At 38.2% G+C, this 18,232-nt stretch overlaps 1 pseudogene across 1 annotated transcript in view; it reads left to right on the forward strand.

Annotated features, from left to right (window-relative positions):
- The first annotated feature begins 390 nt into the window (after window positions 1-390).
- Window positions 391-18,232, forward strand: part of LOC306863269 (acyl-CoA dehydrogenase family member 11-like) — a 74,402-nt pseudogene continuing 56,560 nt past the window's right edge. Inside the window, exons 1-7 of the transcript in view lie at window positions 391-468; window positions 4,373-4,479; window positions 4,835-4,928; window positions 5,108-5,185; window positions 5,617-5,750; window positions 6,429-6,536; window positions 7,902-8,008. The product of the transcript in view is annotated as an acyl-CoA dehydrogenase family member 11-like (transcript). The remainder of the gene's footprint in view (window positions 469-4,372; window positions 4,480-4,834; window positions 4,929-5,107; window positions 5,186-5,616; window positions 5,751-6,428; window positions 6,537-7,901; window positions 8,009-18,232) is intronic.

The raw sequence follows: 18,232 nt of genomic DNA on the forward strand, positions 1-18,232 counted from the left end.
CTGCAGCATGCGCCGCCACCTCTGGAGAAACTGCAGCAGGCACCATCATTTCGGGGAACACAGCAACGCAGCAACAGCCGCTACCTCTGGAGACATCATAGTGGTCGCCGCTGTCTCTGGGAGTTCTGTGGTGGTGTACGTGGCCCAAACACACCAAAGAGCGATCCCCATCATGGGAAGCACTTCAGACAAGAGAGTTAGTTCAGGAACAGGAGGGATAGAATGAGTGGATTTGGAGATACCAGCTGCGCGTACAGACACCAGCGGTGCATCCCTCACGCTGGATACCAGACAGGGAACTCGAAGGACTGACCTTAAATATCTGGGTGTGACAGACCTTGAATATCTGGGTGTGAATATCTGCTCAGCTGTGACGTGATGTGGTTTAGGATGGTTAGCGGCGACGTGTTGAGACTCTGGCAGATCAGCGGCGACGTGGTGAGACTCCGGCAGATCAGCGGCGACGTGGTGAGACTCCGGCAGATCAGCGGCGACGTGACTTGACTTGTGATGACTCATGAAGATTAGCGGTGACTTGGTTTGGCTCTATAACGTCAGCTGTGACTTGACTTGGCTCTTTAACATCAGCTGTGACTTGACTTGGCTCTTTAACATCAGCTGTGACTTGTCTTGGCTCTTTAACATCAGCTGTGACTTGTCTTGGCTCTTTAACATCAGCTGTGACTTGTCTTGGCTCTTTAACATCAGCTGTGACTTGACTGAACTCATGACTGGCAGAAATTACATGACGGTGTGTTGTTGTGGCCGCCATTTTGTGAGTGTGCTCCAGCACGGCTGTTATCACACTAGTGAGTGCGGTATCGCGTTCCTCCACGACACCCACAGTGAATGCTGAACCAACAGTCCACAGAACATAATCCAGAAAATGACTCAGCGACAAACGAGGGCCCTTACGAATCACCTTAGATTTCAACGGCTGGTTAAGACCATCACAAAAAAAAAGTCTATTAACACACAATCTGGTAATTCTGAGCCATTAGCTAGAGCCAAATATTCCGCAATGTAACGCTCGAGTGATCTTGTACCCTGCTTGAGGGCTAGTAACAGGATCACTGCATCCATACCTGACCCCTGTCCGTTGAAAAAAGCCGCTGGATCCTTGTTTGGTGAAGTCTTCTGTTGTGAAGGACCAGACTGGGTTGGATCCATTTGCAGCTTTTATTAAGAATGGTCAAACAAGCAGACTCAAATTCCAGCAAACAGAGCAATAGAGGCAAGGCAGAGACAGAGTCGAGAGTCAGGCAGAGAGTCGAGGCAGGCAGCAAGAATCAGAGTCCAATAAACAATCTGGGTCGGGGCAGGTAGCGAGCAATCAGCAAGGTAAACAGTCCAAGGTCGAGAGGCACAAAACAAAACACGGGTAATAACGCTCAGTAGTGACAGCCGGGGCAAATCAAGACTTCGCAATGAGGTGCTGTGTGTGAATGGCTTATATGTGTGTGTGTTAATGAGGTTCAGGTATGGAGTGCAATCAGTCCCAGGTATGAGGCATGATGGGAATTGTAGTCTGAGGTGGCGTGCAAGAGTTCATGTGGTGAGCGAGTGACCTCTGGTGGTGAGTAATGGAAGTTCATGGCCAGGATTCGTGACAGAAATAGAGTGTCAAAATTGTGTCATTCTCCACTGGCCAGACAAAATCAGCAGTTTAAGTCTAGGCTAAAGCAGAGTCAGATTGTGCAAAGGACTCATCTGGTTCCTGTGGTCTTGTCCCGATGGCCATCTAGGAGACAGGGTCTTCACTGAGGATCAGTCTCTGGGGCTCATCTAGTTGTCCTGGTCTCCGCTGACGTTCAGGGCTGTAGAGGTCATTTCTAGGTGCTGATCCAACATCTGATCTGGATACGGACTGGATCCGGGTGGCTGCAGTGACCATCTGATCTGGATACAGTCTGGATCTGGTTGGCTACGGTGACCTCGGAATAAGAAAGAAACAGACTAATATTAGCGTAGATGCCATTCTTCTAACGATGTAACAAATGCATTGGGTGTTTTGGGAAGTGTTCCCAGTTCCGGTTGACCTAATTAATGCAGCCTAACAATCTTTTGACGGATTTGAATTATAGAAATGCAATAGTGTATTAAATGTAAGCCAGGTTAAAGAGATGGGTCTTTAATCTAGATTTAAACTGACAGAGTGTGTCTGCTTCCCGAACAGTGTTAGGTAGATTAGGTAGAAAACAATCTCCTGCTCGCAGTTTTGATATTCTAGGTATTATCAAATGGCCAGAGTTTTGAGATTGCAGCGGACGTGAAGGACTATAGTGTGGTAAGAGCTCACTCAAATACTGAGGTGCCAAACCATTCAGGGCCTTATAGGTAATTAGCAAGATCTTAAAATGTATACGATGTTTAATAGGGAGCCAGTGCAGTGTTGACAGAACCAGGCTAATGTGGTCATACTTCCTGGTTCTAGTAAGAACTCTAGCTGCTGCATTTTGAACCAGCTGGAATTTGTTTATTGAACGTGCAGAGCAACCACCCAATAAAGCATTACAATAATCTAGCCTCGAGGTCACGAACGCATGAATTAATGTTTCTACATTTGACATTGAGAGCATAGGTCGTAATTTAGATATATTTTTAAGATGGAAAAATGCAGTTTTACAAATGCTAGAAACATGTTTTTCGAAGGAAAGATTACTTTCAAAAACTACGCCTAGGGTCCTAGCTGATGACAAAGAATTTACAGAGCAGCCATCAAGTATTAGGCAGTGATCTAGGTTATTACATGCAAAAGTTTTTGGTCCAATAATTAACACCTCTGTTTTTTCAGAATTTAGCAGTAAGAAATTGCTAGTCATCCAGTTTTTGATATCAACTATACATTCTGTTAGTTTTGCAAATTGGTAAGTTTCATAATATAGAGCTGAGTATCATCAGCATAACAGTGAAAGCTAACACCATGTTTCCTAATGATATCTCCCAAGGGTAACATGTAAAGCGTGAAAAGTAAGGGGCCAAGTACTGAGCCTTGAGGTACTCCATACTGCACTTGTGAATGGTATGATCCCTCTTCATTTACTGCCACGAATTGATGGCGGTCAGATAAGTACGATTTGAACCATGCCAGTGCACTTTCTCTAATGCTAACATAATTTTCTAGTCTATTTCAAAGAATGTTGTAGTCGATAGTGTCAAACCCGGCGCTAATATCCAGTAGCACTAATAGAGAGATACAACCACGATCAGATAATAAAAGCAGGTTGTTTGTGACTCTAATGAGAGCAGTCTCAGTACTATGATATGGTTTAAAACCTGACTGGAAACCTCACATATATAATTTTTCTCTAAGAAGGAACATAGTTGCGATGAAACTACCTTTTCTAATATCTTTGACAGAAAAGGGAGATTTGAGATCAGTCTGTAATTAATTAATTCTTTGGGGTCAAGTTGTGTTTTTTTTTTAATGAGAGGCTTAATAACAGCCAGTTTGAAGGTTTTTGGGACCTATCCTAATGACAACGATGAGTTAATAATATTCAGAAGAGTATCTATTACTTCTGGAAGCACCTCTTTTAGGAGCTTAGATGGAATAGGGTCTAACATACAGGTTGTTGGTTTAGATGATTTAACAAGTTTATACAATTCTTCATTTCCAATAGAAGAGAATGAGTGGAATTGTTCCTCAGGGGATCTATAGCGTACTATCTGATGTGATGTGGCTGACAGCCGCATGGTTACAATTTTATCTCTAATAGTTTCTATCTTGGAGGTAAAGTAGTTCATAAAGTCATTACTACTGTGCTGCTGGGTAATGTCTGCACCTGCTGATGTTATATTTTTTGTTAATTTAGCCACTGTATTGAATAAATACTTGGGGTTGTGTTTGTTTTCTTCTAAAAGAGAGTAAAGTAAGCAGATCTAGCAGTTTTTAAGGCTTTCCTGTAGGAGAGTATATTCCCGCGAAGTAATACGAAATACCTCTAATTTTGTTTTGAAATCTCTGCTTCTTTCAAAAACATTAAATCTTACCAACCCCAAACTTTTGAACGCTTGGCTAGGGTATGTAGGAAATTGTTTGGGACAACAGTTAATTCTACTTGTTAACAGGCATTATACAAATGTATTGTTCTGCATTAAAGACAAGTCATGCAGATTCAAGTATTTCTGAACCATGTAACAAAGTGAGAGAAGCGTGTTTTGATAAACATATTAATTGAAGATTAATGGATGGTTTTACTTCCAGAATGCCAATTGTGTAGTTCAAGGTAGCAAATGATTGGTAAATCTTGTGTTAATTTTGTTTTTTGAAACACACTGCTATACACACAGGGGAAGTGACACTATTTCCTCTGTCAGGAAAGCATACTGGGTCTAAACTTACTAAGTACTTTTTCTTTCCCCATTTTAGGGGATCTATGCAAGGCATTTGATGGGCAATGCCAGTTCTCCTAACGCAGCTGAGTTTGAAGAGATTGTGGAGCCCTTAGCTGAGCTGGGCTTACAGATCGCCCTCAGGTACAAAATCACAATCTCAACTCTACATGCACATTAGAGTAAACACCTGAATGACAGATCATTTGTTAATTTCAGGTTTTCAGTGTCCAAAAAACATTTTAAGGATATATTTCATTATTAGCAAGTTTTGTTTAATGAGCAATCTGTGTTTTGGTTGTATTTTTGTGTCATATGAGGTAGTTTCCTTAGAAACAGAATATGTAATTAAAGGTGTTTTTATTGTCAGTGTGTGTGGTTTAAAATGGCAATTATATGTAATTATAAATGTTGATAATATTTTACAATGCATTTTCTATCTGCAGCTCCACGTGAGCTATGCCGATCTCTGATGAGCTGTTCATGCTGTCATCCAAAGGTCAGGCTGTCCTTCAGCATGTGAGTTCATGAGAAAGCATGTACTTCCTGCCCAACAGGTCAGCACTGCCGTCATCTCTGTGGACATGCCTCACGTTAATACCAAATGAGTACATAAAGATAAAAATATAAGATTATAAATACACTAAATTATAAATAATTAAAAGTAAAAGGTAAATAAAACTATTAAAAAATTACTAAATAATGATTAAATCATTATAATGATTTAAAAAGATTACTATGAACCCCACCCCCCATATTTCATTGTTTTTAGGAAGTAAAAGAGTACTACGCCAAGCACAAAGACACACCTGAGAGATGGCATAGACCTGCTGTGATAGAGGAGCTGAATGTGATGATTCATACAATCATGCATTATTTACATATAGTACCATCATATCATGTGATATTAGTAAGATTTAAAATAGTTAAATAAATGAATTAATAGTTTTTCATCAAGGATGCCTTGATCAAAAGTGATTGTTATTTCTATTTCAGATAAATACCGTTGTTTTGAATTTAATATTTATCAAAGAATCCTGAAAGAAGTCATGGTTCCCACAAAAATATAAAAATAAATTAAACATGAAAAACAGTTATTTTAAATAATGATACAATTTCACATTATTCAAATTTTTACTTTATTTTTAAATAAATTAGTCTTGGTGAGCAAAATGTAAGAAAATTATACAAACTCAAAACTTGAACAGACAATAATGCATCTGATTGAACTGTTGTTGGAAGGATGTTCTTTTTATGTATTAATGAAGTCCTTGTGAGTAGGCAAAGGCTCAAGCTGCAGGCCTGTGGAATTTGTTTCTTCTGGTTGAGAGTGGCCTCTCTCAGCTGGATTATGCTCATATTGCAGAGGAAACCGGACGTTGCTTCTCCCAAAGTCTTCAACTGCCAGGCCCCAGGTGGGTGGGTGTTTCTTCACAAGTCAGAAATGTTACTGTTTTTATGGAGTTTTTAGACTATGGCTTTAAGGTACTTAAGGTACACTCATACTTAGGGTTTTATACTGCAGAATGATAAAAATAGCATGAATTACACATATTTACAGCTATAATTACTGAAAATGAAGGGTTTTTTTTAGAGAATGTGATTCTGCCATATTTATTTTATATGTATGTAATTTATATGTCACAAGTTTGTGTTATGTAGAAATAGTCTAATGTTTACAACAAAATATCTTTATCAACATTACATCTGTAAATGCAATAGGATTTGTCAAGTTTTACAGTCAGCATTGTATAGAAAGTATGAATGGTTTAAATTGTAGCACTAATATGTAAAATTCTTCTTCTTATATGTAAAATTCTTCTTATTCTATTGTGACATGGAATTTGTCCATCGGGATTCGATCGTTGAATCGTTTTGATTTGCTAATTGCTGCAATTTCATGTGAGTGACAGGTTGTTGGAGGGAAGGGATTATTGACCCGCCAGATTGCATATAGGACGTTAATTATTATGAGGGTACATGAATTCAAATAATGATGTGCAAAAATAAACAATTTATAACAAACACGGCAACATTCCAGAAAAATATAAGATTTCTCCATTTTGATTTCATTGTGACTATAACTCTAACAGACACTGGCAATATGGAAGTTCTACACCTGTTTGGCACTGAGGAACAGAAGAGACTCTGGCTGGAGCCCTTACTAAGAGGAGTCTTAAGGTCCTGCTTCTGTATGACAGGTAATGTGTAAAATTTACTAACTGACTAATTGACCTTGTATAGTTAGGCTGGTTTCAGGTTCGTAGATCTGATTGGACATGTTACTTTGGTGGACATGTGTCTTTGGGATGTTTACATATTCATTAAACAGCTGGACAGAGCGTAACATATTGGAACAGAACATAGTTGCCTCTAGGCACAGTTTTAAAACTTGGACAAACTCAAGCCTCTTTAATGTGGCACATATACATTAGTACTCACTTGATTTAAAAGGAGGATTTATAATTAAGTTGATAATGAGATCTGTGTTCAATGAGTAAACAAGGAGATAAATAGCTAGTCGACTAGATTGAGGCAAAACAAAATGATTTTGATTCTCTTGCTAATTGAGCAAGCCTAAAGATGACTATAGATTGTGTGAGCACATGTGTAATAGTGATTAAAAAGGCATCACGTTTCTCAACATAAATGGTACTGTAATGCCCCCAGATATTTCAGATGTGTTGATGCATGAAAATTTTCCCCTTTATTTCTCCCAGTGTGTGTGCACGTGTTGTTTTAGCTATCATACTACAGACAATAGCTGTGGTTCTTATTCATGTTTGTGTAACAAATATCAGATGTCATATAAAATATCTACACTAGGTTATCATTTCCACCTTGACAGCCAGTCTCTCTGTTTGTGTTTTGTCACTCTGTTGTTAACCACCAGATATTATCCTCTAGTGCAGTCGTTTTGTCTCCAAAGTTCCCTTATTAGATGGTTGAAGGGGTGAATTAAAATAAATAAAGTTCTTGATTTTTAGATTTTGTCTACTTTTAAATCTTTTAAATTAATTCGTAGCCCCCCTAGTGGGCCACTAAGCCAACTTTGACCATTTAGTACACATAGCAAAGAAGTACTCTTTTGTGAATCTTCAAAAAACATATTGTCATTCAAATATTCAATGAATAAATTGAGTTTCATTCTTTTTGACCAATTGATTAAACAAACTTCCTCATGTTAGCCATTTGTTCATCAACCAGACTACAGTGGTAATGTTTGATTGTGGATCAATGACAATTAAGAGTGTCCATAATTATAAAAAGGAAAAAGCTTTTAGAAGTCTACTTTAAAATGTGTTTTAAACATGACAGTTCTTAGAAATGTCATATTTGTATGTACAAGGTTGGTTTCATATTTCTTTTGAAAAAAAAAAATGCTATTTTCAAGAAATGATTTAATTTAATAACTAATTTAATAAAATGTCATGTGTGTGCACTTTGTATTGATTGTTTCATAAACGTCAAAATGTTTTTGAAAACAGTCAAATTATATTTTAAGAGACTTGTGTGTTGCTTTGCCGAAACAAATAATGCAAAACACAATGTTATCTTCATTCGAGAGCTGGATGTTGCTTCAAGTGACGCCACAAACATGGAGTGCACCCTTCACAAAGACAAAGACCATTTTATCATTAATGGCAAAAAGTGGTGGAGCAGCGGTAAGTGTGTGAATGTTACAGTACGAGATTGAAAGTAGGAGTGAAGAGGAAATATTTTGTTTGTCAGTTGTCAATAAAATAAATTGTGATTTTTAGGATTTTATTCCTGTGGAGAATAAACACGTTAAAAGGAACACTGAACAGCGGGAGTTTAGATTTCATAGCCTTAGTGTTTTAACCAATATCTTACCACAAAGACAAAGAAATATATCACTAGAATGATTCATCCCATAAAACCCCCATTTGTTCAAATCTTCTTGATGACTGGCATGACATTTAAAAGCCATTTAAGATGTTTACACAAACCAGATATGCAGAATCTGTGAACTATAAACACAGACTTTGGGAACTCAAAGCGATCACAACGGGTGGCAAAGCAGAAACAGACCAATTAGTCGAAGTTCCCGCTTTCAGCTTCACAGACTTAGAACTGAGTTGCGAGGATAGCCCACTATCATCTCTTCCTGCCTTTGACAAGATTCAGAAAAAGTTGCATTTTGAAGGGTTTTCCCATTGCAAATGACAGGCTAACATAATTTGGTAAAAGCGTTTTTGTGTTGTTGTTTTTTTACCTAATTTTCCACTTGAAAACTGAATTATCACGAATCATCTTGAGTCATTTTCAAAATGAATAAGCTGAAATGAACAGTATACCATAAGAGCTGTAAACTCACCCTCTCTTGCTTTCATTTTCATTTATATTTTTAGGAAAGCTGACCGCAGGCATGCGTAATTGTATTTTGTTGATGTGTGGAACAGCAGTTGCACGATACAAAGATTAAAAACAATCTTTATATGATGAAAGGCAGTTTTACCATTCATTGCGGTGAGATAACTTCAATGATCAGGGTTTCAACTTGCATTTTATCCTGTTTACAATGCCCAAGGTTGTTTTTCAATCTGTATGGGATGTTTAGAGTCGCTTTGGTATTTTTCTCTTAGACACTGTCCCCTGTAGAACATTCCAGATAGCTGTGGGTCTTTGTGGTTTCAGGGCCTTCTGAATTAAACATCCTCAAAGCATGACAAAGGACCAAAGGCCTGTTTTTCTCTGTATCATCACACTAAATTAACTCCATAAAGTCTGAACTAGCTTTAAACGACTTCAGCAAATCTAAATTCTATAGGACATTTTATTATTATGGTAATGATAACTTCCTTAATATGCATTTTTGTTCTTATTGTGAATGATTTATTGGTGCACATAATTCCACTAATATTAATTAACAAAATGTTTTGTAAACTTTTGATTTGACAAACTAAGGTATTAATTTATATGTTTTAAATTAACTTTATTATTATTATTATTATGGGGTGAAAAAATAAATTACCAATAATAAATTATATTTATATGAAATTATATTTTCTATTATAAATTATTTGATTTATATCTAGAAATGGAAATATATTATATTTTACAATGCAATCAAATATTGATAGTTAAAATACTTTGTTCGTTGAGTTAATCTTCCTGATAACTGTAAACTCTTTCACTTTTTTAATTCATATTTCTATGAAAACTGAACACAGAAGTAAAATGGCTAGCAAATGTTTGATGTCAACTTAAAAAAAAAAAATTGTTTAGTTAGTTTTTTATGAATGTCTATGCGTCAGCACTACTATTGCATGTAACAGTTTACCCATTTGAAGCCCCTGGTATCACATGAAACCATATTATTTTGTTACCTTGTAAATCCTGTTTCACAGAAATATGATTTGCAAACACATATCACATACCAAACGTTTTGATGGTGAAGTTAATGGGTGGTCGGTTCAAAGTTATAAGAGAAAAATATCTTCAGATATGAATGGTGACAATTTGTGAGATCTTTTTGTTTGATCTGATTTGTCACCAAAGTTGTTTTGTGTGTCTCTGAGGAGTTTTAAAATACTGTCATCAGTGTACAGTATGTGAGCTTTGCGTCCTTGAGCAGTGGAAATTCCAACTTTCCAGTGCTATCGCTTTCCTATTTTAACTTGCACAGATGTACAGATTCATCATCAGTACAAAGGGTAAATTATAAGTGTGACAAATCCAAATCATGTCCTGTTGTGTGAAAGAGCTCCATATCTCTGGATTTTTTTTTCAGAGGCACAGATGGTGTTTTTCACTACTATCATAAACCACCATCAGTTCTGGGGACTGCTAAACATATTTTTTTTGTTGAGACATGTGGAATGAATTTCAAACAGTTAATCATAGACAGTGTAATTACAGTCAATGGCCAAACACTTCACGTTTCATCTAAGAGCCTTCGGAAAGTACACTTAACTGCAGTCCATCCTTGTTGCATATTTCAGGTTTGTTTTTCCACTAAAAGCAAGTGTAGTTTTATTTATAAGACCTTTTGTTTTTCATGTCTTCTGGCTTGAAGGGTAGTTGTTGATTAAATTAAGAATGCTTCTAGTTCCTTTGGTTTTCCTGGGCACACTTTGCAGTATGCAGATATAAATTAGATGCCCAAACAGAACGCATTTACTTGTAAAAATGTGTGTAGTTTGTTCAAAAAGCGTGTTTGTATTCACATGAATTAAGACCAGATTTTGTTGAAGGATTAACATGTATTCATTATACACTCTGTATACTTTATATTTACAACTGTATGTTTTATAAAAGACTATATAAATGTCTTGGCGTACTCTGAGCTTACTTATATTGGATTCCTGGTGTTAAGCAGATGGCAAATCTAAATTGGTTGTTGAACTTATTATTTTTTTTTAATGTATAATTTTATCACATTTAGAGGTGCACTTAAAATGTTAGTAGGATTTTTACATCAAAACTTGTCATAATTTATTAATACATTTTCTGATTCTAACACTCTGATTTTAGCCCTCTGATTTGAATGCCCTATTTAAAAAATCATTGAAGACAATATAAACATCCACTGCTATGACTGGGTAACATATTTTCAAATGAAATGAGCATTACATGTGGAACTCACTTGAAAACTGTTACTGCATTTTCACTATAACAGCTGTCGAGATAAACTTATCAGGAAAAGTGTTAAGTGGTATAGTGTTAAGTGAAAAGGGAAAGTGTTATAGCATTATATTTAGATCACTCCCATCTCATGAAATGTTGCAGAGATGAGTATTGTAGCCATTGATGACAGCCATTATCGTTATAAACGATAAATGATTTTGAGACAAAAAGCAGTACATGGATCATTATATGTCAGAAATTGTGAGACATGCTTAAGTCGCATTTGGTCTCGGGCTGTATCGTGTTCAGTGCCATGTCAGTTTCATGTGCTTGCTTGGCCCTTTATTGTGTTAAACAGAAAAGCATGTTGAAGCACCAGCAAAAAGACTTCAACGGTGTAAAGAAATAGGGTCATTCCGAGTCAAATCAACCAGAGGTCCCCGGCTCAAATATTTTATTTTATTTTTATTTTTTTTCCTGAAGAAAGATGAACATGTTTAGCGATAAGCCATAATATTATATATTGTCTGAGTAATCCACTATTTTGTAGGAGGGGTGTCAAAATTACAATTTTCACCTGAGATCCCATCTACGAAATAGTGAATTATGCAGAAAATATACATCCATGACATTTAAAAATTTTGGCTCTCATCACTGTACATGTTTATCTCTCTTTTTCTCTCTCTCTCGCTCTCTCTCTCTCTCTATATATATATATGTACTTACAGTACATACTGTATTGTGGCATTGCTGTCAGGCCTATATCTAACACTAAAAGTCAAGTCTTACACTGAATTGCTATTTTTTTTTACCAAAGAATCTGCAGTGAAATGTACCAAACAAACAAATGATGCTTTACTGAGACATTCACATAGTTGAAAATAAATAATCAGTTTCAGTGCTCGTATGAATAAAATTTTATGGGAAGTCCCCATCCATCCATCCTTCCTTACTTTCTTTCTTTTTTTCTTTCTTTTTGGGTGGTGACAAAAGCCGCAGACCCAATAGGGCAAAATAGAAGTTGCATTTGAGCTAAATAATTACTGTATTGTCTTTTAGAGATGCTTTACAGTTGCGTGAAGCTGCATTAAAAATCACTATAGAAATAAAGGTTACTTGACTTGACTTCATATAAGGCACTTGAAGACTTGCAAAAAGCATGTTCCTTACACATTGAAATGTTGGTTGCACTTTTTACAGTATTTTACAGTATGTGTACTTACGTGTACTTACAGTGTACTTAAAGTGTACCTAAGAAAGTACTGACAATATAAGATAACTACATGGGGTAGGGTTAGGTTTAGGGGTAGGTTCAGGGTTAGTACCTAGATATAACCCAGTTATTGTAATTGCTTCAATAAGTACATAGTATGTACATGGGGAACAGGATTGTGAAATAAAGTGCTAACTAAATGTTTTAATAATAAAAAAAAATAATAATAATAATTCAGATGACTTCCAAACTTACTGGAGGGTCTCACTGTCAGATTCAGAAGTGGCACAGGAATAATTATGACATGTCTTAGAAATCAGCGATAAAGGAGCAGTCAGTTATCTTCAAAATAATCTTTAAAAACCTGTTTAATTTATTTCATTATTTTTCTCTCATTTATAAATTAAAATGTCCAGCCTTTACCGTTTGCACTATTGCATCATACTAAGACTAAATCCAAAGCAGCTAGGCAGTTTTTATTGTACAGTGACATCTTACATGTTAAAAGATCAAGGAAAAATTGATTTCTAAATTCATTACCCCTTAAATTCACTTGCTTATAGAGGTGAGAGTTATTAACCATATAAATCCTTCTGGAAACTTGTTTGGGCTGTTGTAGCATCACCATGCTTATTTGCAGGTGTTAGCTTTATTTTCTTCCATATCTTTGTGGCATGAGGGAACCACAAAAAGTTGTTTCCAAGGCTAATTCCATTTATTCAGATGTACTTGGTCAGTACAGTCTTTTGTCATCACTATGCAAACATGTTTGGTGTCTTCCTCATAGTTCCTCATAGTACTTTACTCTCTTCCTGTCATTGCTGAATGAACCTTCTGTACATTTTAGACATCATCTTATCCTTATGAGCAAAAATTGAACCAGACAGCTGTGCTGGTTACCCCTGGCCTTTTCCTTTTCAACCATTCTCATATCCTTTTCTTTTGCTTCAGCTACATCCATGAAGCCACAAAAATGCACCCACCCCCCACAAACACACACACACACACACACACACACATTTTTTCCTCTTTTCCTTTTTTACACTTTCCTCTCGCAGGATAGACAATTTCCTTTGGTGGCTCCCAGGCCTATGGTGAGGTTTGTTCATATCTGGTGGTCTTGAACTTTAACTCTTCACAGCTCCTTTACCCCTTTGTGCCTTTTGTGCAATGACGTCCAGACCACTGTTAACGTCACTAGAAAGAACAGGGCCAAAGAACTGTTTGGCTTAATGTGTTTTCATGTGCATACTGAAACCTCTGGCGTGACTTTATGAATGAAGATTTTTTTTTTTTTTGAGAGTGGTAGTTAAACACAAACATTAACACGCAATTACTTAACACACAAGTTTATTAATCACCATCTCAATTTATCAGCAATAAATTAGGTTACTTTTTTAACATCCATTAAAGCTCCCTACCCCTTTTTCCAGAATAGAGCTCGTACCTCGCCATTACAGCTCGTACCTTCTAAAAAACATGTTTAGGTTTTGATTATCATGTTTATCGTGGTGAAATCATGCGTTTTAAACCATATTAGTTTAAACTTCTTATATGCAGTTTTCTGAGTGCACACATCCAAAGCACATGAACAGAAAGCGGCTGTCATAGGCATGTGAGTACTAAACTAAGTTCTCATTCACACATAAGTTTATGTTAAAAACACACGAGTTACAAAAACAGTTGGTAATGTCTGTGAAGGTAAAGACGTGGGAAATAAATTCCATGTTTACAGTCACCGGCCACTTTATTAGGTACACCTGTTCAATTGCTTGTTAACACAAATTGCTAATCAGCCAATCACATGGCAGTAACGCAATGCATTTAGGCATCTAGATGTGGTGAAGATGACTTGCTGAAGTTCAAACCGAGCATCAGAATGGGGAAGAAAGGGGATTTAAGTGACTTTGAACGTGAAATGGTTGTTGGTGTCTGAGTATTTCAAAAACTGCTGATCTACTGGGATTTTCACGCACAACCATCTCTAGGGTTTACAGAGAATGGTCCGAAAAAAAGAAAATATCCAGTGAGCGGCAGTTGTGTGGATGAAAATGCCTTGTTGATGTCAGAGTAGAATGGGCAGACTGGTTAGAGATGATAGAAAGGCAACAGTAACTCAAATAACCACTCGTTACAACCAAGGTATGCAGAATACCATCTCTGAACGCACAACACGTCGAACCCTGAAGCAGATGGGCTACAGCAGCAGAAGACCACACTGGGTGTTGCTCCTGTCAGCTAAGAACAGGAAACGGAGGTTACAATTCGCACAGGCTCACCAAAATTGGACAATAGAAGATTTGAAAAACTTTGCCTGGTCTGATGAGTCTCGATTTCTGCTGCGACATTCAGATGGTAGGGTCAGAATTTGGTGTAAAGAACATGGAAGCATGGATCCATCCTGCCTTGTCTCAACGGTTCAGGCTGGTGGTGGTGGTGTAATGGTGTGGGGGATATTTTTTTGGCACACTTTGGGCCCCTTAGTACCAATTGAGCATTGTTTAAACGCTACAGCCTACCTGAGTATTGTTGCTGACTATGTCCATCCCTTTATGACTACAGTGTACCCATCTTCTGATGGTTACTTCCAGCAGGGTAATGCACCATGTCACAAAGATCTCAGACTGGTTTCTTGAACATGACAATGAGTTCACTTTACTCAAATGGCCTCCACAGTCACCAGATCTCAATCCAATAGAGCACCTTTGGGATGTGGTGGAACAGGAGATTCGCATCATGGATGTGCAACCGACAAATCTGCAGCAACTGCGTGATGCTATCATGTCAATATGGACCAACATTTCTGAGGAATGTTTCCAACACCTTGTTGAATCTATGCCACGAAGAATTAAGGCAATTCTGAAGGCAAAAGGGGGTCCAACCCAGTACTAGCAAGGTGTACCTAATAAAGTAGCCAGTGAGTGTGTTTTAGATCTGTGGCAGTAGACTTATACAGTAAATGAATCAATAAATCCACTGCTCTCTTGTCTCCTCTGAGGCTGGGACTCTAAATAGTGTTTTGTGCTTGTCTGTGCAGCTAAAGGCAGAACAGTTAGCATGTCCTCCTCTACCTCCCACCACTTTGATAACCGCTGATGACTTTGCCTCTTTTTTCACAGACAAAACTAGAACAATCAGTAACCAGTTCTCAACTCCACAGGACCTCCAATCAACCACATCCACTGCTCTAACTCCCATCTTCTCCTTCTGTCCCCTCACCCAGGCATAAGTATTCAAACTTCTCCTCTCCAGCCATCCTACAACATGTCCTCTCGACCTGATCCCCTCGCACCTTCTCCAAAGAATTTCTACCACACTCTTACCGGCACTCACACACATTATCAACACAGCTCTCCTCACAGGCATCTTCCCCACAGCATTCAAGCAAGCTCAGGTAACCCCACTGATCAAAAAACCTACATTAAACGTTTCTCTTTTAGATAACTACAGACCTGTCTCTCTCCTTCCATTCATAGGGAAAACACTCGAACGAGTTGTCTTCAACCAGCTCTCACGGTTTCTTTCACAGTACAACAAACTGGATGCTAAACAGTCAGGTTTCAGGAGTGGCCATTCAACAGAGACTGCGCTACTCTCAGTCACTGAAGCCCTGCGAACTGCAAAGGCTGATTCCAAATCGCCAGTCCTCATTCTGCTGGATCTTTCTGCTGCTTTTGACACTGTCAATCATCAAATTCTCCTGTCTACACTCTCATCACTGGGCATCACTGGGATTCCACTTCGCTGGTTTGAATCCTATCTCACTGGTAGATCCTTCAGGGTGGCCTGGGGAGGGGAGGTATCCAAACCACATCAACTGGTCACTGGAGTTCCTCAGGGATCGGTTCTTGGACCCCTCCTCTTCTCCACATACACTACATCGCTGGGTCCCATCATACATGCACATGGCTTCTCCTATCACTGCTATGCCGATGACACACAGCTCTATCTCTCTTTTCAACCAGATGACCCAACGGTAGCTGCACGGATCTCAGGCTGCCTGGCGGACATCTCGGCATGGATGAAAGAACATCACCTACAGCTCAACCTGGCAAAGATGGAACTTCTGGTCTTCCCTGCCACTCCGACTCTACAGCATGACTTCACGATTCAGTTAGGCTCATCAATGATTACCCCATCAACTTCGGTCAGAAATCTTGGTGTAATCTTTGATGACCAGCTGACCTTCAAAGATCACATTGCAAAGACTGCTCGATCCTGCAGGTTTGCACTACACAACATCAGAAAGATCAGGCCCTTTCTGACAGAGCATGCTGCGCAACTTCTTGTCCAGGCTCTTGTTGTTTCTAGACTGGACTACTGCAATGCTTTTCTGGCTGGTCTGCCATCAAACACAATCAAACCTCTACAAATGATTCAGAATGCAGCAGCACGACTGATCTTGAACAAACCCAAAAGAGCGCATGTTACACCTCTCGTCATCTCCTTGCACTGGCTACCAGTGGCAGCTCGTATCCAGTTCAAGACACTGATGCATGCGTACAGAACTACCACAGGCTCAGCACCCTCCTACTTCCACTCACTACTACGAACCTACATCCCCTCCAGAAGTTTGAGATCTGCTAGTGAGCGACGCCTTGTGGTACCATCACAGAGAGGCTCAAAATCACTCTCCAGAACATTCTCGTTCACCATTCCTGGCTGGTGGAATAATCTTCCCACCCCTATCCAGAACGCCGGGTCCCTGGCAATCTTCAAGCAACAACTGAAAACTCATCTCTTTCGGCAGTACTTGACTTCATCCTAAACTCAAAAAAAAAAAATCCCTCTATATTTCATTCCACTTACTAGCTTGTACTTATTTGAACAATGACTGAGACTTGATGTTACGAGCACTTCCTCTGTCTGATTGCCTCTTCAAGATTAATCGCTTTTTGTATTCCCCAATTGTAAGTCGCTTTGGATAAAAGCGTCTGCCAAATGACTAAATGTAAATGTGTAATGTAAAATGTTTTGTTCAAACTTTCACCATGGCATTAGAACTGGTACACCGTTGTCGCTTGTGAACTCAAAATGCCGGCGCCGTGTGTTGAAACCATAGACTGTAAAAAAAGATGGACGACGCGTCTCCGCTTCATTCCACTATAGAAAAGTGAAGCGAATACATCTTAGTATGGCCACTGCCATCTTGAGTAAATGGCGTCATTCGCAGCCTGAGTCTGCGCAGTAGAGTCGTGAGGTGGAGCCGCGGAATCAAACTACCGTCCAAACTACTGCAGACCCAATCAACCATAACGACACGCCCCGTTTTTATAGCATCAAATAACTAGCTAAAATCAAACTTATCACAAAAACGAACAATTGTATATATATCAACGTGATAACTATTTAAATGACCAAAACCATATTTCGGAAAATTGTATTGGAAGTGTAATTTATTTTTTTATTTTGACTGAAGTCCCATTCGTTTACATGGAGAGGGCGGGGTTTATGACCTGTACTGCAGCCAGCCATCAGGGGGCGATCAAAGAGACCGCAGCTTCAATTTTAAGGATGAGTGAGACACCGGTGGAAACTTACAGATTAAGGGGCGGTAATATTATAATGAGATCCCTTTGTAACGTCACTAGGGGAGCGAAATCAGATGCACTCGTTTTTGGGTCACCGGGGAACTGATTATAGCACTTAAAACCTGGAAAAGTCAGATTTTCAGGATAAGTCACATTTAAAGTATTATTGTTGTTGTAAACATTTGTAGTAAACATTCTGTCATTATAGAGAGCAACAGTTTCTGGGGACACTGAAGGTCCAATGATAACCAATGCTCTGCTTTCTTTTCTTTTTTTTTTTGGTGGAATGAGACCCACGGTAACACTTTACAATAAGGTTCCATTATTTAATGTTAGTTAATGTATTAACTACCATGAACGAACAATGAACAATACATTTATTACAGTATTTATTCATCTTTCTTAATATTTGTTAATGGGAATACAGTTGTTCACTGTTAGTTCATGTTAATTCAGGGTGCATTAACTAATGTTAAAAAGCACAATTGTTAATTTTTTTTATTAAAGGTGCCATAGAATGCATTGATACAATATTTTAAATTGTTCTCTGATATCTACATAG

This window comes from Barbus barbus (assembly GCF_936440315.1).
Source record: "Barbus barbus genome assembly, chromosome: 44".
Taxonomy (NCBI): domain Eukaryota; kingdom Metazoa; phylum Chordata; class Actinopteri; order Cypriniformes; family Cyprinidae; genus Barbus; species Barbus barbus.